The 25,315-nt window shown below is 39.1% G+C and overlaps 1 protein-coding gene and 1 long non-coding RNA gene across 2 annotated transcripts in view; one reads left to right on the forward strand and one right to left on the reverse strand.

The window, feature by feature from the left end:
• The window catches only part of asic2 (acid-sensing (proton-gated) ion channel 2), a gene marked incomplete at both ends in the record, with an annotated part of 292,887 nt that overhangs the window by 116,386 nt on the left and 151,186 nt on the right, over positions 1 to 25,315 (forward strand). The gene's annotated exons all lie outside the window — the stretch shown is intronic.
• Positions 1,921 to 3,231, reverse strand: LOC310932940. Its single transcript, XR_014592945.1, has 3 exons — positions 2,972 to 3,231; positions 2,303 to 2,408; positions 1,921 to 2,220 (listed from the first exon to the last, which is right to left on the reverse strand). It is a non-coding gene; the product is annotated as an uncharacterized lncRNA (long non-coding RNA).

Genomic DNA, 25,315 nt, shown 5'->3' on the forward strand with positions numbered 1-25,315 from the left:
GAGCACTGGAAGTGAAACATAATGGTCACAGTGTCACTGTACCCAAGTCCCAAAAGAAACTGATGGCAAATGTAAGATTGGTTCAGCGGGAGGGACATCAAGAAACAATGATAAGGAAGAGAGGAAAAGATTTCAATGGCATGCCATCTTACATTAACAGAAAAGTGGCATTTTTTAGACATTTACTTGTTACACCTTGAAAGCTAGGTAGCATCAGGGCTAATGATGCTGCAACAGCTTCCAGATATAGATGCAGACTGCAGGATATGAACCTCAAAAGCGAGCCAAAAGTTCTCACATCCTTCTCTACCAATGTGAAATTGGAAAATAGTGCACTGCAAGTGCAATCTCGTCTAATAATCTCGCCTGTAAAGTGACAGGCATCCCTGGGATTATGTTTAATTGTGTTGAAGCAACTAAAGCTATAATTGATTGACGACTCATTGATCGATCTATTTTTCTTATTTTTAGAGGCATAATAGTAATAATAATAATAATAATAATACTAATGATAATAATGATAATAATGTTCACAACTTGTAACAGCAACTTAAACAGCAAATAACACAAGGAGTTTGTTGTAAAAAAAAAGTGATGTTAATTAAAATTATATCATTGACACAGTGGAACTAAAGGTACAGTGCACACTCTGAGAAATAAGGATTCTACAAGGGCTGAGGTTCTACCTGGAACCATATGCTTCTGAAAAACCCTTTCCCGAAGGGTTCCTGGTAACACGTATGGCGCTTTTCCACTAGCTCCGGGCTACACGGCACTGAGCGACACGACACGAAACGGCACGGTTTAGTTGTGTTTCCACTACAGAGAACGTACCTTCTCAACGTGGGCGTGGTTATCACAACACGGCTGCAACCCGGCTGCGCGAAACTGCTATGACGTCTTATACGCGAGACACACACGCATATAAACAATGACGGACGTGGACTCGTTCTGTTGCTCGGTCTGTGGCATTTGTTCACACACAGAAGAGAAGATCGCCAGAAAAAGCTACAGGCGGCAAGAAGAAATACTGTGGAGGAGTACAGAGAAGTTTGGGAAGTCATACATCATGAAACTGAAGATGAGATGTTACGAGACGACGAGTGAGGGTAAGCTAATATAGTTGCTATCGCTAACTAGCTCATATACAGTACTGTGCAGAAACGATGTTGTTTTTTTGAGTATGTAATACTCATGCATGTCTTGAACCAGAAACATTAATTAAGGTTCCACTCCAGTATTAACAGAGTTGTGTTATTGTTCAAGTGTAAGGGTCGATCACACTAAATACTGGACACCTGTAGAGGATGTTTTTTTTAAAACAACAAAAAACTGCATACATATATTCTGATTGTGTTCCAGTATGGTGAAATAGAAATAATGATCCTCTATTGTCATTATAGCAACAATCTAATGGTGGCCTCAGACTTCTACATAGTACTGTACAATTGTACAGCGTAGTAATGACCGAAAGCAATCTCTATTTTTGGTATTCTGGTATTAACGTAAGCATGCTGCCTGTGTGTTTCAGATGGTTCTGTCACTCCTGAAAAGGAATGACTGTGATGTCCAGCTGGTGAAATCCATGGTGGTGATGACCTGCTGTGCTCTGCATAACCTGTGTGAAAATCATGGTGAGACCTATGACACTGAATGAGATGCACACACAGCAGCTACAGTGGTTGAACCTGTGGTGGCAGTGGCACAGGGTGTAGAGGATGGCAGAGATGTAGGTGAGGGCCTGATGTGTCACTTGTTGTGAATTTGTAAAATGCTTTATTATTGTACTGTTTTTCACTGAATTACAAATAAAAGTTTGTACTTTCTGCAGAGATGTCTCCTTTTGTCTGTATACGTTTTGTTTGTAAAGGCTGCCACAATTAAAAGAAAAGAAATACGCATGATGTAATCACATAAGTCACATTGTTGTTTATTCAAACAAAAAAACACAGCAAACCAAAGTTAAATTGCACAGCAAATCAAATAAACTGTACATAGGTGGTGGAGTCCTAGGACAGGAGGGAGGAAATAGGTCGCATGCTCCTGCCACCTATTGCCTGGACAAGCTGCCCAATCACTCAAAGGAATGCGTGGTTGAACGCAGCACTCTCGTGATGTGGCGGTTACGTTGTGTCCGGTTCCACTCCTGCTACTGAACATCTTCCACCTGAAGCTCTGCGAGGACAGCTGTGTGCTTCTTTTTCTCTTCCCTACATAACACTATAGAGAAGAGAAAAGGGGTTATTAATCAAACCATTGAGGAAATACACAAATGCTGTAAATCATGTTTATTATTTCTTACCAGTTGCACAGATCTGTGGTCTGTGGCGAAGTTGGTGCCCCCGATAACGAAGCAGCTGATGGCTCTGCTGGGGTGGATGAACACTCCTCACATATGGAATGGGATTCTTGAACAAAAGAAGTGTATACATACGCTGTAATTACACGCATAACAATATATATATATTCAGCCACAGACTGAAACACCCTAAATGAAGGAGCTTTATCATTATTATTATCCTTTATTCCTCCCTGCAGCTGTTAGCTCTCAGTAGACAACATATAACCAGGCTCCTCATCCCATGTGCAATATACTGTCTTTTTGCAAAAGTGTAATATAGACATATAATATCCGATGCTCATTCTCTGTCTATAATGTAAATATAGAACCCATACTGTATATTCTGGTCTAGTCTGTTTTAACACGCAAAGACAAAACGTTACACGGTAGTAAGTCTAATTCATGACTTGTACAAATCTGGTTTCTTTTACAGGTTTACGTAATGTTTTGTTGTAGGTTGAGCACCTAATAGCGACATTGCTAACTAGCTAGCCAACTACGTTGTCTCGTGTAAACAGACGGACAGAGATTACCGACACACATGATGTTACTTTTATAATGTCTTGTTTAAGCGAGTTTATTCTCAGCAGTAGTTAAACGTTGCTCTTAGGCTGAAAATAAAAAACTTACCGTTGGCGTGTGCAGAGTTATTGGAGTTGCTGTGTTACGCCGTGAGCGGACATCGACTCCCGGCAAGACCTGCTCGTTACGGGCGGCTCCGTCCAGCTCTCTGTATTTTGTCGTCTCCGATTAAACACAGGACAGTCTGGACCTCGTCGTTGGACCATGGAGTGTTCTTATGCAGAGTCGCCATGTCGAAGTATTTGCGCGCTACTATTTTTCGAAAAATGGTGAAATAGACTCCTGCATCCTGTATTTTATGTCGCGCTCATGACGCACCCAGTGACGACACTTCTGGCCAATCAGTTACCGGCAGTTTTGACCAATCAGCGCATAGTACCTGCGCATAGTACCGGCACCACGAATGGAACCTCACCACCGCAGGTACTAAAAATAGTGCCGAGTTCCAGGTACTACGCTAGTGGAAACACTCGCTAAACCGTGTCGTGTAGTGTAGTGCCGTTTAAAGTCGGGCCGGTGGAAAAGCGCCATAATGGTTCCAGTAAGAACCATTTTGATCCAGGGAACCCTTTAAGACCCCTTTCCTGAATAAAGGGTTTTAAAAGGGTTCTTGGTGGAACCTTTATAAAAAGTTTCTACCTGGAGTCAAAAAAAGGGTTCTCCTATGAGTACAAGTCGAAGAACCCTATATGGTTCTACTTAGCACTTTTATTTCTAAGAGTGTAGGTGTTCCCTATAGTTTCCACAAGCCATTTGCTTCAAATTGTGTAGGATCCCACCACATTACTATTACATTATTCTACTTCAAATATTAATACAGTATGCTTCAAATACAAGTTGGCCAGTGTTTCCTTGGATATTAGTTGAGAAAATATCTTGTGGGAGATTTATTGGTATTGAATTTAATGAGGCTGGAAATTGTTGCATATTGTTAAATCAGAAATGAATCCAGTCCCAATACTCTTGTGATTATTTCTGACTGTGAACTTGAATCGACTTGTTGAAACATGTTTTCTCTTGTGAATTTCTCGAAATGCACTCCCGTCTTTTTTTTCTTCTAATTTGCATATATGTCCTTGGTTAAAATAGCAATTTTGAAATCAAAACACTTGGTAGAAAAATGTGTTCAAGGAAATGTTAGCGATGTGAACTGAAAGGAGGCAAATGCACATTGATTTACTGTAAACAGCATTTGGTTTTTAGTCATAACAGCCGCAGGTCCAGTGATGAGACTGAAACGTGTTGACAAATGTTCCACAGATTCTAAAAGTCTATTTAACTAACTTAAATAGCAGGTTTCTGTCAGGTTTCTGTATTCGGGTATTGGCTGCTGCTCTTTTGATTGTTATCGTGTTCTGTGGTTTAACACCAGCTGTTTTGTTAGAGCCAAGTGCTTTTCTCAGTGAACCAAACCTAATATGCACTGTAATAATATAAATTTGCATCCATTTGAATTTTCTTTTACTGGCTCCTGTGACAGCATGGTTCAACATCGTGTTTCTTCTGAGTGGTAACTTTTGCTTTTATCCAGCTTTTTCTAAAATGACAAATATCAATTCTCAGACTTTAAAATGCCGCAGGAGTCAGAATAATCACATTCAGCTCATTGTTATGGTTTGTGTTTTTGCACCCAAAGTATTTCAGCGTTTAATTGACACTGTATTAAAAACCTTCAACAGTGACTCATCGTACCTGATTGATTAACTTTCCCTTATATTTCCAGCAGCTTTAATCAGACCATTTTATGTAAAAACAAGCTCTGTAAAAGTCAGATTCGTATTGTTGTTTCTTGCGTCAGGTGGATATTACATTACACCAGTTGTGTGCCAAAGGCTAATGAGTTCTTAATGAGTAATTTTAGCCTCATCTGTGTCTCAATTATTGTTTGTCTTCTCTTACTCTGATAAGATCCAATGCTGGTTAATAAAGTGGTTTCGCAGATTTCATTTTTATTGGAAATCCATTTGCTCCGACAGCAGAATTTGTCTGAGCATGAGCAATGTGCTGGTTCGTCACAGTGTGCAGGACAATCAAATCACCTTAATAAGATTAATAGTCCCAATAATTCATGCTTTGCCAGTTCTTCCTGAAACTGATGAAATACCCAACTGCCCCCGTGAATGTTTCCTTATCTATCATGACTAAAACAGCTCCCACCAAATGAACTGCTCTGTTCAATCAGTGGGTTGTATTGCATTCTGCTACAAAGGAAAATTGTGCTTTTCTTTCTGGATTTTGAACTGAAAGAAGCCACTCTTGGTTAACTGCAGATTTGTCTTACGGTCTGGAGTGAATTTAGAGGAGGTTCTCTGCATCTCTGCAAACCCTTATTGTAACATCACTGTGTGTTGTTGCTAAAAAAAAAACGAGGGAAAATTTAAAATTGTTGACTGAAACCGGAAATCAGGAAATATTTGGCCTAAAACTGAAACATTGAAAGAAAGTATTATTCAAATTCTGTAACATTGTTTTTTTTTAATCTGATGTTATGATTGGGACTGTGTGTACCTCACTAAAGTGAAGACATTGTAATCATAAACATTAATATTGAACCTTCAAAGAATAAATCAATTAAGAATCTATGAAAATATTTAGGAGGATCTCACTGCTCCTGCGCTGTGCGATTCACCGTCCTTGTGGCCTCTCTGTATCCAATGCAGCCTGGATCATTTCTCTATGCACTGATTTATCCCCACACCCAAGTAATGATCTTTATGATGAGGATCGCGTACAAGCTTAACAAAGTGCAGGGGATCTGAGTGAATGATGCGGGGAGTCTTGTTGGAATAGTTTTATTGGTGTTCCAAACTGATCCTGGACAGATTCTAAACGGGAATAGACAGGCGCATGTTGTCCGCAGTTTTTCCATGGGTCACAATGTCCTGTTTCGGTTGTGTTGTTTTTCGGTGTCTTTTGGCGGAAAACCGAAAATGTCCTTTTTGGCCATTTTCAGCCAAAATGTCGTGGCGGCTGAATTTTCGGTGCATCTCTAACAAAAACAGTTTGTTTTTATAAAATAAACATGCACAAAATGGCATATTTATTGATGGATACATTTTCTTCAATGGCATTTACACACAGATGGGCAAAGGCATGCTTTAAGACTGAGTTAATTGAACATCATTCTGGATGTCCTTATTGATTGGTACAATTGCGTTCAGATGTTTTAGTGCTCCCATTTCCTGTTACAGGACAGAAATCTAGACAGTGAATCTAGATGAGGTTCTTTGCAAATTGCAGAACCTTTAGATGCTGGGAGACTGAGATACTTGGAGGAGATGCTGATTCAGTAATGATTCAAGCAGAGCCGTTTCAAGCAAGGTCTCATTGTTTTGTGTATGTGTGGGTGTATTTATTATCTCTTTAGGATCTTTTTTTTGGCATAAACACTTACTACCCTGGTTCTCATGAGGCAAAACCTAATTTCTGAGGAGCTGGTTAAATTTGAGGATATGATTTAAGGGTTTGCTTTGTTTGGGTTGTCCAAATGACTGGAAGTACAGTGTCCTCAGGAAAATAGCTGCGTAAATGTGTCTGCGCACGTGTGTTTGTGTGCTAAAAACAATTCAAAAGATCATATTGTGTGCTGTATAAAACCCACGTCCTCACGGACCACTATTGGTTCAATTCCAGCCGCTGCATTCGGGAGTCATCAGCTCTCTAATGAAGTGATGCACATTGAAATTGTAGCCAGCCCGCAGTGACCCAATATGAGTTCTCCTCGCAGGCTTGTCCTACTCTTTAATGTTCAAACCTAACCATATATTCCATGTTTTTTTTCCCCCTCCCTGTCGAGGTGTAGGGGCTCCGCCAGTCGCTTGCTTTCTTTATAGTAGATTAGCGAGGCCACGGGGGACAGCTATAAATGAGAGAAGAGCAGTGCTTGACGGAGAACAAATGCATCTAATACTCCAGCCACTGCCATTCTGTCTCTCAAGAGAGGTATGAGTTGGTGTTTGAACTCAACGACATGATTAGATTGGTCCTGTGTTCCAGCACTAGACCTGTCCACCCATGCCCCGAGACTTTATGTGCTTTCCACTTACATTAAAAGCATCACAGCTCCGCCTTTGGGTGCCAGAATGTAATTTCAGAGAAGTTGTTGTGGTAAAGAGTGGCTTGTAGTGGAACCTCATAGTGAGGGCGATGATTGAGGTTGATGGCAAGTGGAGGAATAGCACTAAGCGACGCAGCCACATGGGGCTGCATGTTTACTCGGCCCACACTGATGACATCATTATTGTGGATAGACGAGGAGCCCCGGGAATAGAAATGTGTCCATCTTTGTTAATGCTCGTACAGCTCACATTTGTAAAGGCTGCTAAGCTGCATATATTTACTTGTGTTTATTTACCACACGCTCGTCAAGCATCAACAGTTTTCAATCTAGGCTGCAGGGGAATCGGACAAGGCAGAGTAACAAACCTGCAGCCATGACTTCCTACTTATCTGTGTAGATTTTCCCCATTGTGATTGAAATAAATGACATTGGTTTTTCATTAGTTCCCCATTTGAAAACCCAGTGAGTTTAACTCGCCTAAGTCTCTGAGTCCAACAGCACTGTTAACACGAGTGCAACGTGAAATGATTTGAATACTGATGTTATTTATATCAAGCAGATGTTCCACAGAATAACTGTGTATAATTTATAGATTTAAATAATAAAATGCAAATTACAAATTCCACCATGAACTGTCAACAAAAGAATGAATACGTTTCATCCTTTGATGAAACTATGCTTTATAATGAGACACAACTGTGCCCAGGCCTCACAAAAGACAGCAAGGACTTTACAACATGCTATCACTGAGTAGAAGTCCAAGAGGATAAAGTAGGAAACATTTACTGTATCATGTGGTTTTATAATAATAATACATGGGTTTCCACATTGTGGAATCATTAAGCCACAAATCCCAATTAAGCGAAGTGAAAATGAGGCTGAAACTGAGCATGTTGTCCTGCATTTGTCTTTTGCTTGTTTTCAACACGTGACAATTTCTTAAGTTGTATCACAGTATTAATAATATAATAATATAATACATTTTAGTATAATTTACAAAACTTTCTCAGCAACTGAATTAAAAACATTTTCTTGCGGGGAAACTTGTGAAAAATTTGACTTTTGTTTTTCAGGTCTATTCAGTTTTAGATTTTGGCTGTGGAATCACAACAATCCCACTGAGGTTTTACAAGGAAGAGCTGCCCCGGAGCGAAGCACCTGTTCCACAGTTCTTGCCAAAAAAAAAAACCTTTTTATTTGTGCATTTATGTGTGATGAAATATAGTATGTTCAAAACCTCATCCACCCATCCAACCATAATGGTAACAATAATGATATTATAACATTTAAAAGCCCTTTAATGTAGTGGCCTCTTTTAAAATACTTCTGGCCTCAAACCTTCATTAGGGAGTCATACAGATAATTGGAATCTCCCATGTTGAAAGGTCAATGTGAAAATATGCCTACATGTTTCCCAAGAACAGTCTAAGGAAATAGAAATATGGAATGCAAGCTATTGCAAATTGTTACAATCATGATATCTGTCAGAAAAATGCTTTCCTTAAATTGTTCATCTCATAGGTTCCTGTGTCTGGTGGGTGTTGAGATTTCAGCGATGAGGAGCGAATATGACATATATTTATCCACAGGATGCAATTCCCATGCTGTCGTGAGTTGTTATTGTTTTTTTCAGGCTGGTTGGTACATTGCACCCAAGGTGATATTCCACTCTGCACAAGCAATTGAAGCGCAGCACGACAGCACTGAGTTCCTGGTCCTAGGGCATGTCTGTCGCGCTTATATGAGAGTAATATTTGGTGATTTGCTCTGCCTTCATGAAGGTGAGGGAATATAAGCAATATTGCTTTACCATACCTGGGGTTATGGTCTAAAGTATCTCTGCAAAAAGACCATTTTACTCTTTTATTGGTTTATTTTGTCTTGTTCAGCAGAATGAGCGATGATTTTGACACAAAACTAATCGTCTTGCAGCGTTAATGTGTGTAATGCTTGACAGTCTGGCTCTAAATATACACACTTTTTAATTAGTTCCACTAGTTTGGTCTTGTCTTTGACTTGAGTGGGATTAACCTCTGTGTGATACTACAGAGATTCTTTTTAGGTCCCAAAATGTGAAACAATTCCTTGAAGTCTGCCATTAAAGACTATCATAAAATATGTATGGAGCTCTTTAAAGTTTAAAGCTTTCAGAGTTCAGCTTTACTTCTCCTGCCTTAAATATTTGGTCTTTGAAAAAAGTTTTGTTTTTTAGTATGACAGGTAATCTCCTGAGTAATAGCAGACAGAACTCGAGCCGGATTTTCTGAATTACTACATTTTCTATGTGTAATATAATTCATAATTCAGTGGCCTCATTTGTTGCTCATTATACTGGAAGAACAAAAATAATAGCCAGACACTTTTAATGAATGCATTTCATTTCTAAGTTTGAATTGATAATTGATCATGAAAGTAGGTTATGGTTCATGAAGGACATTGCTTAAAATTAGCATCCTTAATGCCTCACACTCATTGATGAGATGCAGTAAAAACAGACTCTGGTTCACGGTGGTTTGAAAAGAATTGGTGACTCAACCGTTGTTGTAAAGTCGCTCTTAACCTCAACCTTTACGTGGCTTGTTGCTTTCATATATACCATTGGTTTGTGTACAGCAATAAATGGCATATTAATTGATAGAAACATTTTCTTAAATGGCATTTTCCCACAGACACAGAATGCATGCTTTAAGACTGAGTTAATATTGAATATCATTGTGGATGTCTGGATGTTTGCGCTCCCATTTCCTGTTACAGATCAGTAAAGTGGACAGGTGCGTTTTAATTGTACTGATCAGGAAGTGAAGATATTGCTGTCATATCCTTACTTCCCTCTGTTCGCCACCTCAGATGGTTAGGTCTCAGGCAATGATTCTCATGTATGCCCAGTCTGGACCACACGTATTTAACAGCGGATAAAGGAACACCAGTACCTGACCGTACGCCCGCACCACGGAGAAAGACGACGAAGATGACATTTGATTGGCTGAGGATACCGTAGCGCTCAGGGAAGGGAGGGGGTGAGCAGAGGAGCAGTTCGTTGTTGTAAATTTCAGCCTCTCCTCTAGATGTCACTATAAACTACTTACTTCACCTTTAAGAACTTAACCAAGAGGGATAATGTTTTATAATGATTGGTAAACAAGGAAGTTGTAGCTGTAATTCATACAAAGGACCTTAAAACCACCATTATTTTAAATTATATTTATTTCAATGGAACTGGAACATTGTTGACATAGCCATCAGGATTAGCCTCATTGAATAACTTTTTTAAGAATCAAAGTCGATGCTGTGTAATGGGGAACGGAATTCTAGGGCTGAGTTCAGAGAAAGCTCTTGGAGCTATAATCACGAGCCCATCAGCAGTTTCCCGCTGAGTTTGTCTCCACGCCGACGCATCAAGCTCTGCCTGTTTCATCTGGACAAGCAAATGCCACTTACCGGTGTTACCACCTCTCCATGTTTGGAGCCTGCCACTCGGCTGACTTGGTCTAAGATGCGTACAAATTAACGTCTCTCTGTTATCTCTCCTTTGTTCGGATGAACTAAAGAGCTTCCCATTAAAAATAAATAAATAAATCTTTACCCCAGTCAGCACAAGGAAGTTAATCCTATTGTCATAGGAAATCCTTTTATAACTGCAGTTCATGGATTTAAACTGAAATCCCTCAGTATGGGAGTGTGAATTTCAAAACCATCAATAGTGTGGAAAATACTTTTTTCCCCTCCAATATTGAATGTAAATTATATTGCTTTATATTAATGAACATTCTCAGAACTGTTTGCACATTGTTAAATGTTGTGGGTTACCTGTTGGAGCAGGAGGGCTCTAATTGGCAACACACACACACAACAGCGTTGCGTGGCATTGCTTCAAACTCCCAACAAAACTTTGGAGGTTTTTGTGCTGAGGACTAAGAGAGAGAGATATTCCTGCCACTGTGTATGCTACTGTCTGTGCCCCCATGTTACTCTTTATAGAAAATAAATGTGCAGACACTGATTCCCGGGTGAGGTGTGTTCTTCAGCCTACAAGCAATAACCATTCTACAGCTGCTATATCAGTAGTGAATTCTCGATGATATTATGGTAGTTTTGGGCACATAAAGGAGTAAAAATATTGTTTCTGTATTTCCTCGCTCACTCTTTGTGATCCTTCTGTGACTGCAAGTCGCGTTTTCTTTACACCAGTGCAAAATAAAGCAGATTTGAAGGCCCAATTACAAATTGACATTACATTTACAAGATACATTTTTTTTATATGGTTTTGGACTGAAGTTCTTCCCCCTGTTGTTCTGTTTAGAAAACGCTTAGTAAAAAAAATTCTGCTACTGATGTAAAAAATATAAAATGCAGATTATGGCCTAAAAACTATGGCACCTTTAGTTGTTCGAAGACTCTAAGAAAGCTGTTTTCCACAGTTTATTTGTTTTACTTACAGGATCCATCAATTTGATGGGATGTTTTAAAATCTCTGAAAAACAAAAACAACAACAATTTACAGGTAGGAAGTGAAAGACAGTACATCACCTACATCAATCTGAACACTCCTGAGAGGAATATTTTATGAAATCCCATGTGGAAAAACTCAGGCATTTACATTTTGGAAGTGACAGCCAGGAGCTTTTTCCTCCCCCCCCCCCCTCTGCTGCTGCTGTACATCAGTCGAGTGAAGTCTCTGCCACATGATGTGTGACTGCTGATCAACAATACTGTCCTAACCCATAGCCACTGATGAGGAAATGACAATGATTTATGTGGATTAATAAAACACTAAAACATTGAAGAGAGAGAGAGCAAAGAGACCATAAATTAATAACTCCTGTCTCGCTGATGGCACAACGCATTTGTCTAGCATGATCCCTCTGTGTTTTTGTCTTTTCAAAGGCTGCTTTACTTTAAACTGAACTCCTTTACTGTTTGTTTGAGACTATGATAACATATGCAGCTCAAAGCGATCGCCAAGTCGAAAGCCAAAGCCGGTTTTGTTCAGATTTGAGCATTTCCGTATTTTCTGTTCAATTACACACACATTTCACGCAGCTAAAGATTTGTGCTTCCAATGCAAAAACAGATAAAAGGGGCATCGGCAATTTGAATCTATATGCTATCATGCTGAGAGCAATGAATTTTCCGTGGCTGAAATTTGTGAGTGAAATCTGTTCTGCTTATGCTGCAGCTGTGAGATGCTGTTGAATTGTCCTCAAGCTGCCTCCAGGACACCTGTGACTGATGCATGTCTTCATTCCTCTGTGGCTGTAACGGACAGTTAGGAAGACAAATCACCCCCACATGAAAACACGAAGGCAGCTCAAGTGATTTGCAGCGGCTTTGTCGGTCTCGGAAAACATAGAGAAATATTCAGAGAATGCGGATTTTCAGAAACGCATGTTGAACTTTAGTGCACAACCTTTAAACCCATTGTCAAGAGAGTTCACACAATTGATGATTAAATCTATGGGCTCTACACAACTGTGTTTGTCAGCATGGTGGTGTTCTCAGTGACATGACTGTGCTGCACACAGGAAGTGATTAGTTTTACATCAAGACAGACAAAGGCAAATAGGTTGCAGTATGACTGAAAACACAAAAAAAGAAAGCGCCCACGAAAAGTTTCTGAAGTGAATTGTACTTCTCTATAAAAAAACACCTGACCTTTCGGCAGTTTGACAAGATAAATGCCTCTTGCCGCCGCCCACCCCTGTGCTGCTGCTACTAAGTCAGGTCTGATAGTATTGCTTGAAAGTTATTTTTCTTTCTTTCTTTTTTTAAATAAAAAATGTAGCATACATATAATTTCATGTGATTTCTGTTCACAAAAGGCCAAACAGAGGTAGAATAATAACATCAAAAACAACAGAAAAAACTGCACTAAATGAAAACTACCATACTGCAGTGCTGTCTGGGCGTAATTGCTGAACTCCAAAACTAGGTATTTGGTCTTTTCAATTAAACAATCATAGCTTATTTTATTTAATGACTTGGTTGCCTGAAAGGGCTGGATATAAGGCTCTTTTCAGCCCTCTGTGATAGTGGTAGAGGTCACCAAAGATATTCATTTGAAAATTCAGGGCTGTCGGTCAATATGTTTTCAAGCTCCATAGACCGCATCCTACAAGGACCATAATTACATAAAATTTCATGGTCGTCCGCCCAGTTGTTGTTGAGACAAGAAAATAGCCCCTTTATTGGCTCTTTTCTATGAATCCACAATCACTTGAGGGGAAAATTCAGTCCTTGTTGAGAAATGCACGTCAAACAGAGTGAACAACTTTCACCTTCTCAGATGGAAATACAATAAAACATAAAGCTTCCATTATCCCCTGTGCATCAGCACAGTCTGATGAACAGACTGACGTCAATTCATGTGTGACAGCAACACATTTTATTTAAAAAAAACAACAACAATAAAAAAATGTTTATATAAATTATATAAAGCGACCTCGCTCAAGTGTTGTGATCAAATCATCACAATTATCAATAACAGTCCATGGAGTGTGTCTTGGTAGCAAATGTGAAGGGCTTGTGATATGTGTGTGAGAAAATATAATATAATGTGTATATAATAATATATAATTGTTGATATTATTTATCCACAAGAGTGATAATAGAATAACGTGTGGGTGAAGTTCAGTTGTGATTTCTTGTTTTCTCTTTCTGTTGCTGGAGGATTATTTAGCGACTTATAAAGTTTACTTAAAACTTTTACATGGAATTCTATATTAGCTTTTTTATATTCATTAAATGCACTGTCGAGTTACACAACCTGATATTACACTGTACACGCTGAGACCAAATATTACCAAACCCAGATAATGAGAGAGGCAGTAGACGGTAAACTAATGTTATAGATGATCATTTTCTTTGTGCTTATGCTTAAAGCCATGTGTAATGAGAAAAACCACTCATTTTCAAAGCTTGTACTTGGGCCTCTCTAGGAGTGATCAGCATGACACAGGACACAGTTGTATTCAATTAATTAGTTGTCTCAAGTTTTACCAGGAAGAAAACTCCTCGTCAGACATGTAATACTTTGGTATTCCATGCTTATCTTCCACCGTCTCTTAATGCATTATTCATAGACAGATGACTCTGTTTACTTGCTCTAAAAACCCATTTGCAAATGCAGCAATGGTCATTGTACATTTATGTCACTGTGTATAATACACTGGTGAGCCAGAGCCATGCAAATGCCACATCCTCCTTTTATTTCATGCACTTTGTTTTACACACATGGGTTGCAAAGGGATTTTTTTTTTCCTGGTTTTTGTATTATGCAGAACTCATTTGTCAGTGATTCTCTCCTGTGGCTTTCAAACCAGAAAGAAAAAAAAATACTTTTAGACTCTCTTCTATAACTGTTGTTGCACCATCAGCCCAACAGGTATGGAGGGATAAAAAAAAAACCCACAAGTTGTAAAGTGACCTCTTCAAAAGGCTCCAATGTGGAAGAAGACGTTTTTCTTTTCTTCAAAATGGAGCCTCAGCAACCTTGTTTTCAAAGAGAGGAGGTTTGTGAGCGATGCTGACAGGGGGGCAGAGATGAGCACCGAGGGAGGATATGGGATAATGAAAGGATTCCCACTATTTATCCCTCCCTAATGTGTAACCCCCAAAGCACACTGCTGTGAAAATAATATTTTAAGATTATATTATAATCTTAATACTGCATCGCGTGTTATTAATCTTTCATAACCGTTCATTGATGAGACACCCAACAGGGTATTATGTAACATTTTCAATCACAGCGTCAGTTAACAGTGTCTTCATATTGTAATTAATGGCTATCTACAGTAATTACCTGCCATATAAAATCATGTCTATGTGCTCTACTCTGGATACTAAAAAAGTTAAGTATGCATGCTTAAAAAAATATAATGCCAGAGAAATTGTGGTAAAATGAAAAACCTGTATTTGACCTTCCTTTCCTTTCAAACAGCTCTGTGCTTTTTATGTAAAAGAAAACAAGGGCTTAAGATTTTATGGGATTTTTTTTTTTTTAGCTGTTCCACAGCGCATGTCGGCTTTGACAGAGAAAATCTTTCATCTGCCCTCTTATATTATCGTGTAAATACAGCAGATCTCAGTGCAAGTCATCCAACATCTCAGAGCAATTAGTTAACAGCTCGCTTCCCCCTAAAAAATACACCCTGCACTCATGGACTCACTGTCCATTGTTTTTGAATTTTGAATACAGGGGAAGCCAATGACTGGAACAGTTAATCCAGTCGATGCGTGTGATTCACATCAACTGTCTTGCTCTTCCCTCACTTTGTCTTCCTTGATGGTGCAATTATTGTGGCGCTGCGGGAACACGGTGACTCCGTTATTGTGATGCATGTTTCCAACAGCTGCACCTGCTTGGCCCTACACCGCTAACCTTCTACGTGGTATGCCTGTCACATTTCATGTCTGTTTCAACACTCACCCCCCAGAGACTACAGGGCATGAAGAATATTGTCGCAGATATCTACAAGTACAAGTTTTCATATGATGAACTGACTCAAAATTTTTTATTTTTATATATATATATGTTATATCATGTAATTTCGACAGACACGGTTGGTGTTGTAATTAGCGCTCTTGCCTTTGCAGCAAGGAGTCCTAGGTTTGGTTTGGTTGGAACAAGAGTCTTTCTGCATGGAGTTTGCATCTTCTCCCTGTGTGTGTGTGGGGGTTTTCTCCAGGTTCTCTGGTTTCCTCCCACAGTCCAAAAACATGCCATAATGGGGATAAGGTAAATTGGACACTCTAAATTGACCGTAGGTGTGAGATTGAGAGTGAATGGTCGATTGGTGAATGGTCTCTATATGTGTGACCCTGGGATGGACTGGCGAAAATTAATGTCCAGGGTGTGACCTATCCACCTATCGCACCATGCCAGCTGACATTGGCACAGCACCCCCCACAACCCTCCTGTGGAGGATAAAGTGGTAGATAATGGATGAATGGATTTAATGGTGAAGTTGCATGTTGAAGCTAAATATCGTCCCTTTCAAGTGTGTAAATGTCAGTTTGCATCAAAACTCAAAAGACATTTAGTTTGTCCATTGTGGGCTACTGTACAATAGAGATCAACTAAAGACTATTTCTGATATTTCGATTTTTGAAAGGATTAGATGAATCAAATAGTAAATCACAATATTACGCAAAGGCTCTCTTTACCTTCCATAACCTTGTATTACCAATATAAAAAGACTACATTGTTGCTATTTAGAATACTACTACAATAGATATAAACAATGTTTGTCCATTTAAATCCAAGGACTGGCAAATTCTAAATCTAATATAATTTTTTCTGTAAACCAAGGATTCATGTACAAGCTTTTTGTAACTTTTCCTTTTGATAAAAATAAAAATAAAAATGCATTTGCCATGAATGCAGAATCTTATCGTGGTCTCCTGTGAGGCTTGCTCTTCAAATGTTCGCGCATTGTCAGCGTGCTCCCATGCAAGCTCGGCTTTGAAAACGTGATTTTTTTTTCTCCCATGGTGCGTCCAGATTGAAAGGCTCCCATAACTTTGATATTTTCGGGCGAGAGGGTGTTAGATCGTCAGCAGCTGCATCGCTCTGATGTTCACCTGCGCGACTCCCAGCAGAGATAGGTAGAAAGTGAGATGATATAAATGTTAAAGTCTTCAGAGCTGTCTTGTCTAAATGTATAACTTGATACAACTGTTATTTGCTCTTGGTCTCTCTCACCTCCCTCTTCTCCTTCCTCTGACCCCCATTTTTCCTTTCACCCCGACCGGTCGAGGCAGATGGCCGCACATCTTTGAGTCTGGTTCTGTCAGATATTTCTTCTCGTTTAACAGGAGTTTTTGTTCTCTCCACTGTGGTTTGCTTGCTACACAAATACGCTCAATTCAATACCAGGGGAAATGAAAACCAACATTTTTTTCTTCAATTTCTGCCCTGATGAAAATACTGAACCTTTCAAGACACGTTTGACAGTTTTTCCTAATCTTGGCTTTACGATATGTGTTGTCACACTGTCATTATTATTCCAGCCTCACAGAAATATAAGCGAGTTCATATGAGGGGAAACATGCACACGTTTGGCTCGAGACAATTGGGATACTGAAAATGACAAAGTAGGATTTGCAGTGACAAATGAAAGATGAATATTTGGCTGATTTTTTTGTCAGATGGGATTCATCTGAGATTTGTTTTCTTATTAGTCATTCAGTTGTCGACTTCCCCGCCTTCATCACTCTCTCTCTTTCTCTCATTTTATACACATCTGTACTGTGTGTGACACAAGAGACGGATGAGCAATGGTGGGATGTCTCTCCAAAGCAGCAGCTCCCAAACATGTTCTACTGTGAAGGAAGAAGCATACAAGTCTTATACATCATTTCTGATCACCAAACAATATCCACTCCAAGCTCACAGATGAGAAAGAGAGAAAGAGTGTGACTGAATTAATGAATATATTTGTGCTTGATTGAGCTACACAGGTAAATTATTGAGTTGAATTATCTCGCAGGCAGATATATATAAAAATAAAAATCTCCCCCAGGAAATCCAGTATGAAATGGATAAGTCTTTCACTAAGTACTGTAGTGTGCATGCATTATCGCCCTCTTGCACCTCACCTCACCTCACCTCACCATGCCCTGTGTTATAGCTCCATCATCCCCCCAGCTGGGAACCACTGTTCTAAAGTAAGAACTCTGGCTGGAGTGTTTAATGAAGTGGCAGCACATTGGGAGCAGAAGGCGATTTCCGTGAGTGATGAACCATCCACTGGCATCTGTCAATGAGTGCAAATCACTGCGGTACCCACATCATTTGCCCTGATTTTGCTTTGAAAAGATTTTGGCGTTTATTCAGAAGTCAAATTGATGTATTTTGGCTGGTGTTTACATGCTCTGTCGACCGTGAAAGCCCCCCTCCACCAGAAACTGATGTTTAAGATTAACTTTTGGCTGTTTACATACAAGTTATGACCTTGCTATGGAATAGGAAGTTAATCCAATTTGCATATCATAAGCTCAGCTCAGGCTGTAGATAAAAACAGATGCAAATGTTCGGACATGTCTGCACTTTAAACCGAGAAAATGGCGTAGCTCAAATAAACCACACATACTTTCCCTTCCACCTCTTTGCACCTGCTATTGAAGTCATTGTCTAAATATTCCACTTAAATATTCATCGACACCAGACGAAGAACTCTACTAACTCTGGGGATCCTCTATTGTTTTCTCTAGCACCACATTTTGGTTCATATTCATGAACCTGGGAGACTGCTGCCATTCCTCTCATTCTCAGTCGTACTTTGTTTTGAGTGATGATGAGCGAATGTCCGGAGGCTAAGAAGCCAACCAATTATGTAAACATGATGCCCGCTAAAGCTGTTCTCAAGGAAAACGGGATTAAGAGGAAGAATTCATTTGAATATACACCATTACACCAAAAAAAAAAAAAAAAAAAAACATTGGTGGGAAGAAATCTTCCAGGGTTGACTACACACAGACACTTTTATTCAAATTACAGTAAAACACTGATGTCATGTCTGTGATGCTAAGCAAAAATAGAATGAAAATTGAATCATATTTCTTATGACAGCCAGTGCTGAATTTATTGAATGAGTCAGGACATATATTTACATAAAAATGATTTACTCAAGGTAACTGCTTGCAGTAAAATAAGAATTATAAGGACCACAAGCTTAAAGCTGGCTTTGTGTAAGAGAAAAGTGAGTCTCTCTGCCCTTTGCATTGCCAGATATTTGAGTATGATGGACCAAGTGCTGGAGAAATTGAATAAGATCTAATTATGGAGCAAAAGTCGATCATTAATAGCGTCGTATACCTTACTAATGCAATCATGACGTTTGATTAATCTGCGTGTCTTTCTGCATCTAGAGAAGTACTAAAGGGAATAAAAAGACGTCAAATATTGATAGAATATGTTCCATGTTATATAGCCAGCTGCTGTAGTTTAGCTGTGTGATCACATGGGGCTTCCAGCTACAGAAGTAAAACCATCTGCTGACAGTATGTGATGCTATCAAACAGAGTACGAAAAACCAACTGGTGAAAAACAAACTTCAGCCTAACCTCATCTTGACATCGCCAGTCCTGCCTCTACACTTGTGTATGTGCCATGAATTATTCCTCACACATCTCCAGAATGAGCGGAAGATGAAATAAATCTCTAGTGGGAGAAAAAGTATGTTTTCTCCTACACAGTAACTTTTCTCTGACTTTATACTGTTCAGCAAGAACAAGAACAATCACCAAATCTAATCTACTGAGCTGCCTGTAAAACCCCAGTAACATGAACCATGTATATAGTAAGTGGTGGCCTCATCAAAAGTCTGAATTTAATTTTGTGAAAAACTAAACTTTGACTCATACTTCAATTGTTGCTTCTGGACAACAAACGTCTTTTAGGGTTATAGTCAAATTAAGACTGACCTTACTATAGGAAAGTCTGAAATATGTGTGAACGTGACCCTAGGTTTTTAGAAAATGTCACAGTAGTGTCACAGTAGTGTCACAAATGATAAAGGTCATCACGAAATACGAGATGAATTTGAATCACAGGACGAAACTGTCCTGTTTTGTAATTTATGATGGTCACGAATCAACCAGGTTTTTATTATTTTATTTAACTCTTTGAATGGCCAGTTTCAATCAGCACAATTGACTGCCATCCCGGTTGTGGCCTCAATGGTACGTTTGCAAGTAGATCTGAAGTTGCAGTGAAGTTACATTTTACGTTTTTACTACAATCCATGCATACTAATTTGTGCAGTTTTCAACCATGATGAGCTCGAATAAATCATTGAAATGTAAAAAAGGCACATTGTCTTTTTTATTTAAAGCTATACTTACCTTTCATGCATTTTTACACTTTTTTTTGTAATCTTAAATTGCTCCTAATAATAAGGGTTTGGTTCAAAAACGTAATATAAACCCACCAGGTTTTGAAACTCATCATTATTTAATTATCATATTATTATGATAAAAGTATGACCAATTAAAACATTCAGACCGAATAAAATAATTTGCCGAGCTACCTGTCTGTTTTCTGTCGCGCGCCTCAACGATCGCTGTCGCAGCTTGCTAGTCGCTTGATTCTCTGACAGAGCAGTGTTGCCAACATGTCGACTTTGTCGCTAAATCTGCCGACTTTTTGTGGTGTTTGGAGAATCTCACGTGAAAGCATGTATCAGGAGGGTGGAACTTTGAGGGAGGCGGAGGTGTTCATGTTCAAATTTTTACTGAGTGCTGTGAGACATGCAAGAAAATATTAGTATTAGTAGTAGTAGTAAGTATAGTTTTAAAAGAAAAGTGCATATGATCCATAGAAAACATGCACATAAGAGCTACTTTTGCTTTATTGTTTAATAATTACTGTATGTCATCATGGATTTGTTCAACCTGTGATGATAATTTACTGAGCGTGCCTAGTTAGGAAAGAGCCAAATTAAAGGAAAAGGCAAGCCAGACTTTTCCTGATTTCTGCCTCCTGCTCCATCCTGGCACAGCTACCATGCATTCCACAACTGACTGTTTGCCTCTTTCCAAAACAATGTTTGTGCACACGGTTTAGCATTTCCATTCAGGTGTGCATGTCAGATTTGTTTGTTTTTTAATAGATCTCTACTCATGTGGGGGATGTGGCGATTTCTTCTGGCAACAATTTTAAAAGAGGAACTGTTCTTGGATTTTACATTGACAAATTGACAACCCACAGTCAGAGTTTTTTTTACTTGTCTGAATATATGCTGCAGGAGAACAGATTCTTTGCCACTTTTTTTCCACATCTGTGCTGCACTGCATATTATACGCCATCACAATATATTTTATTCCCCCCTCACCTTTTAAGAGCACCAACATTTTAAACCAACACCTGTCTGTGAGCTCTTTCCAGTCATATCAGTATGTGTTTCAAGTCGCTATCTGTGTTGCATTGTTTACCAGCTCCGTGCCTGTAAAATACAAATGCAAGGGTTTTGGAAATGATTTGTTCCTCGGGGTGTGTAGGTAAGAGTTGTTCGCCTTGCCTCCCTCATTACTGTAAGGAGAAGACCTTTCATGGTTCCAAGTGTTGTCCTGTATCCCCCAAATAAATCCTGAAGTCTCTTCCGATTGACTTCAAATGTGGCATGTGTGTGTGTTGCTAAGTACCCTGGGTAGCTCAGTGTCAACTGTGAAGTGTTTTGGATGCACTGCAGTATGACTAGTTTTCAGGAGATTGCTGTGAGCTGACCTGGTTTACCTCTCCCTCAGATAGAAAATGTCAGCTGGTGGGAGAAGACTCTCCCTTGATGAATTTGTGATGACTGTAGCATGTGAAAAAAAAAAATATATATAATATATTTCTATGCCATCAAAGCAGACGGATCTCAGATGCCATGTCTGTAAATACATACTTGAATATATGAAATGATGTCTACAAAAACAGCCATACATAATGTTTCATTTCAATAATATGACAATTATTTTTAACTATTGTGATTAATGAGTAATTTGAGTTTTAAGCATCCTGGCGGCAGCATACTGTCAGTTGGATTGCCATGAAATTTGGTGTGAAAACATTCATGTTCCCAAAATGATGGAGCTTAACAGAGGCTAGAGCTTTAGAACAATATGAGTGAACCCTCCACATCTGCCTGAAATCCATGTCTTTGTCTTCACTGTTTCTATTAAAATACCAAAAAAAACACCACAAATGACATTAATATGCTAGTGATGGAGGCAAATTTCATTTAGATGGATTGTAAGGGAACATATATCAGGTTGGCATGTAAATACCTACATTCTGCTCATAAATATGATGATGAAATATGTAATTTTTTTAAATGACAGCTTCTGTAGCACTGACCCAACTCCTGATAAAGCTCATTCTGGGTTAATGGGGAAAAAAATAACTCTTTCTTTATTTTTTAAATTATAAATCAAATTTATGCCAATGAAAATAATTTCACCTAAAATGTACGCACTGGGCCTTTAATTAAGAAGACTTTGTTCTTGCAGCTATGCAGAGGGCTTGGATAAAATATGTTGCCCAGCAACAAGACTGAACTCAATCAGCTTTTGCTGCAATGCAACACATTTACTCACTTGCGTTTATTGACCAATCAATTGCAGAAGCTCGAAAGTTCCAATTCTTCTGTGGCAGTCATCATAACCCACAATAAAATAACTGCTACCATAATAATTTCCCAGAGTTGTAAAATCTCATCTCGTGGTATTATGTATTGATATAAAGTGCTGTGGTGCCTAATAAGTCTTCAGGCTCGCGGACGTGTTCGCCGTTCACTATAACAGAAGCAATTTCCCATCTACTGAAACAGATTGCAAATGGTTACAGCATGATGTTTCACAAATTATCGCCATTACTGTCATTAGCAAGTAGAAGGAAAAAAAAAAACCTGTTGACTTTTATGGGCTCATCCCAATCAAAATGATCTATTGTTGCAAATTACAGCAACTTTTGACATTTTATAATGGCTGTTGATTTTTACAGACAGAGACAAGTGCACTCAAGGTGCAACCACATTTTCCTTTTTATGCTCCCATAATGTTCCGACATAATGATACTCCCCTAACACGCTATTTGGATCTCCAATCTTAAAGGGCTAGGGTGATGTGCTTTTGTCACAACTGAATGTGTCGCGATACTTGGGTGATGCTTGGATGCTCTTCTGATGTATTGCGATATTACGAGTAACCCAATAATGTCCTATTTCCGTCTGATATGAATCAAAATGTAATGGGTCAGTGGTTCACAGGATGAACAATAAATAAATACAATCAGGCCAAGGAGAAAGCGTCTTTCAGCTTTACCTTTACCTCAGTCTTCACTGATCTTGTCCAGGAGGAAAATAAAACATTTAATTAAAGAGAATATAATGAATCGGACAAGGCTAAAATATGAGTCAAATTCACATGCTGAAATGAAAGTGAGAAAGCCAGATATACAGTAAATATATATATATATATACATATACACACACACATATATATATACATATTTCACGGTATATTACACTACCCCATCCTTTTATTCATGTAGTGATGAAATTTAGGAGTGTAGGAGACATTTCCCACCCAGCTGTCAAGCTTTGATTCTCCAAAACAAAAGACAGGCATTTTGAATATGAACATTTTGACAAGGTGAGGCAGATCAGAATAGCTGCTGACTAAACCAAATGATTACATCCAGCATACCCTGACCTGAAGCTGATCCTTCTCCTACTTATAACTATTTTTTTTTTCTGCGTGTGTGTGTGTGTGTGACAAGGCTATTATGACAAATGGCTCGTTTCTGTTCAGTGATTGTTCATCAGCCGCTGCATTTTTCTTCTCGAGTTGGTAATAATAGGGAGCAGTAATACCATTACCACACACTCATCAGAAGGCAGACGGCAAACGGCAGATACATCTACAATGTGTGCGTCCTTTCCTTCTGCCCTTGTTTCCACTTTTATCCATCCTATCGCTCTTCTGACATTTGTCATCAGGTTAGAGAGCCATCATGGTGCCAAATCCTAATGACACTGCTCCACTGCCTGTCCGTCTGCGTCTCTTTTTCGATTTTAATTCTTACGATAATGTAGCTGGTGTGTGGAATTGCCACCATTGCACATACAGTCACATATGTACGCTTCTCCATCTTCCATCGACTTAATGTGATATTGTCGGAAAGCAGAAGTGGGATCATGGGAATTGTTTTCTTTTGTTCTGCAGTGTGTTTGCTCTTTAGAGAGCTTTGAGGGCACACAGCAATGAGTATTTGTCATCCATTAGTGACAAATGCAAAAAAAAACACACACACTGGCACAACTAAATGAGCTCCAGTAGGTGACATCACACAACCAAGGTAATGCCCTTTGGCAGGATGCTGTGCTGTTCACCTTTATAGATATAAATACGAGACGATGCATAAATCAAGCAATATGCCAGAAAATGTCTCTCTTCGCCTCTGCTTTCATCATAAAAGTGAAGATGGGTGGATAGATTTTCAAAACAGTTGGAGACAGGCTAATGGGAGAGCATTTTAATGACCATCATGATAATCAGGCCGCCTGGATTTATTTTGATTTTATGATATTTTCTATATATCACAAACAGCCTCGGAGTTACAGTAAGGAGAAGTCCGCATGCGAAATCCTGTCCGAGACGACAGGATGGTCACAGAAGGGTTAAAGGATTCCCACACATTCAGAGAATCACTCCTATGAAACATGCTCACAGTGAGCAGAAGCAGATGAAGCAATGGGAATCCACAAGCAACCGATTTCACGGTTAACTCTCGGTAAATAATGGACCTATGAAAAACACAAAACGCATACTCTTCCAATGACAATAACTCTATCTTAACGGGTAGACTCCAGAGTTGAATGTTGGTCACAAAGCCCATGTGTTTCCCTCCAGGCCCCTGTAAACTTGCAGTGATTCTCTGGAGTGAGATGAAGTGAACTTAATCAGGTAGTTGAAGATGTCAGGATACTGTGTGGATTAATGTCCTCTCAGGCTGTTTCCAAACTCGTAAAAAGCAAGCTCAGGCCATTATAAGAATCAGATATATTCAGTCTGTCAAGTTTTGTGATTTTTTTGTCGATCTCTGCAGATTTGAAGTGCGCAGTGATCTCTGACAAGTTGAATCCAGCACCGGTCCTGTTCATTTTTGCCTTATCTTAGTTTGCATGGCAGTTCATAGGGACAGAGTCATGTGACACCTAGAGCTCTTTTAGTGCCAAATATTTCCTACATCACCTTTTTACCCCAGAAGTCATTAAATTTCCACCAAAGAGAAGCGGTCCATTACTTTGAATGGACAGATCACTGAATGTTTCATTTCTTTGTCTCGTTATTTCATTAAGTTTGACACCAGTGGTCCTTATACTTGACCAGAGCAATCCCTGAATACAAGTAATAATGTACAAGTACTCGCTATAATCTCTGCTGCGAGTTGACTCTGTCGAGCATTGCACCTCAGAGCTAAAACCAGACAGACAAAGTGAGCTGATGTGTTGCTCTTCAGAAATGTAACTGTGCATCAGGGCTACAAGAGCTGCTGAAATACCAACATGGAGAGCACAAATGTGTGCCTGGACACCAAGTTTTTTATTTCCCCATGTTTTAATTGTCACTTTTCATTGCTGAATGTAGGGATAACAGCTTAGCTTTAGGACAGCAATACTGTTGTGTTTATTTTTCCTTAGATAATTGTATTGGTGGACCCCGGTTCAGTTGTTTATGTCGTTCAATTATAGTTTAAGTCAGTAATCTTCATCTTTTCTAAAGATAAACACATTTAAATTTTGTCATCTCGCCAGCCACACCATCCTGATTTCACAGGGCTATATTGC

Source organism: Microchirus variegatus (assembly GCF_963457635.1).
Source record: "Microchirus variegatus genome assembly, chromosome: 10".
Taxonomy (NCBI): Eukaryota; Metazoa; Chordata; class Actinopteri; order Pleuronectiformes; family Soleidae; genus Microchirus; species Microchirus variegatus.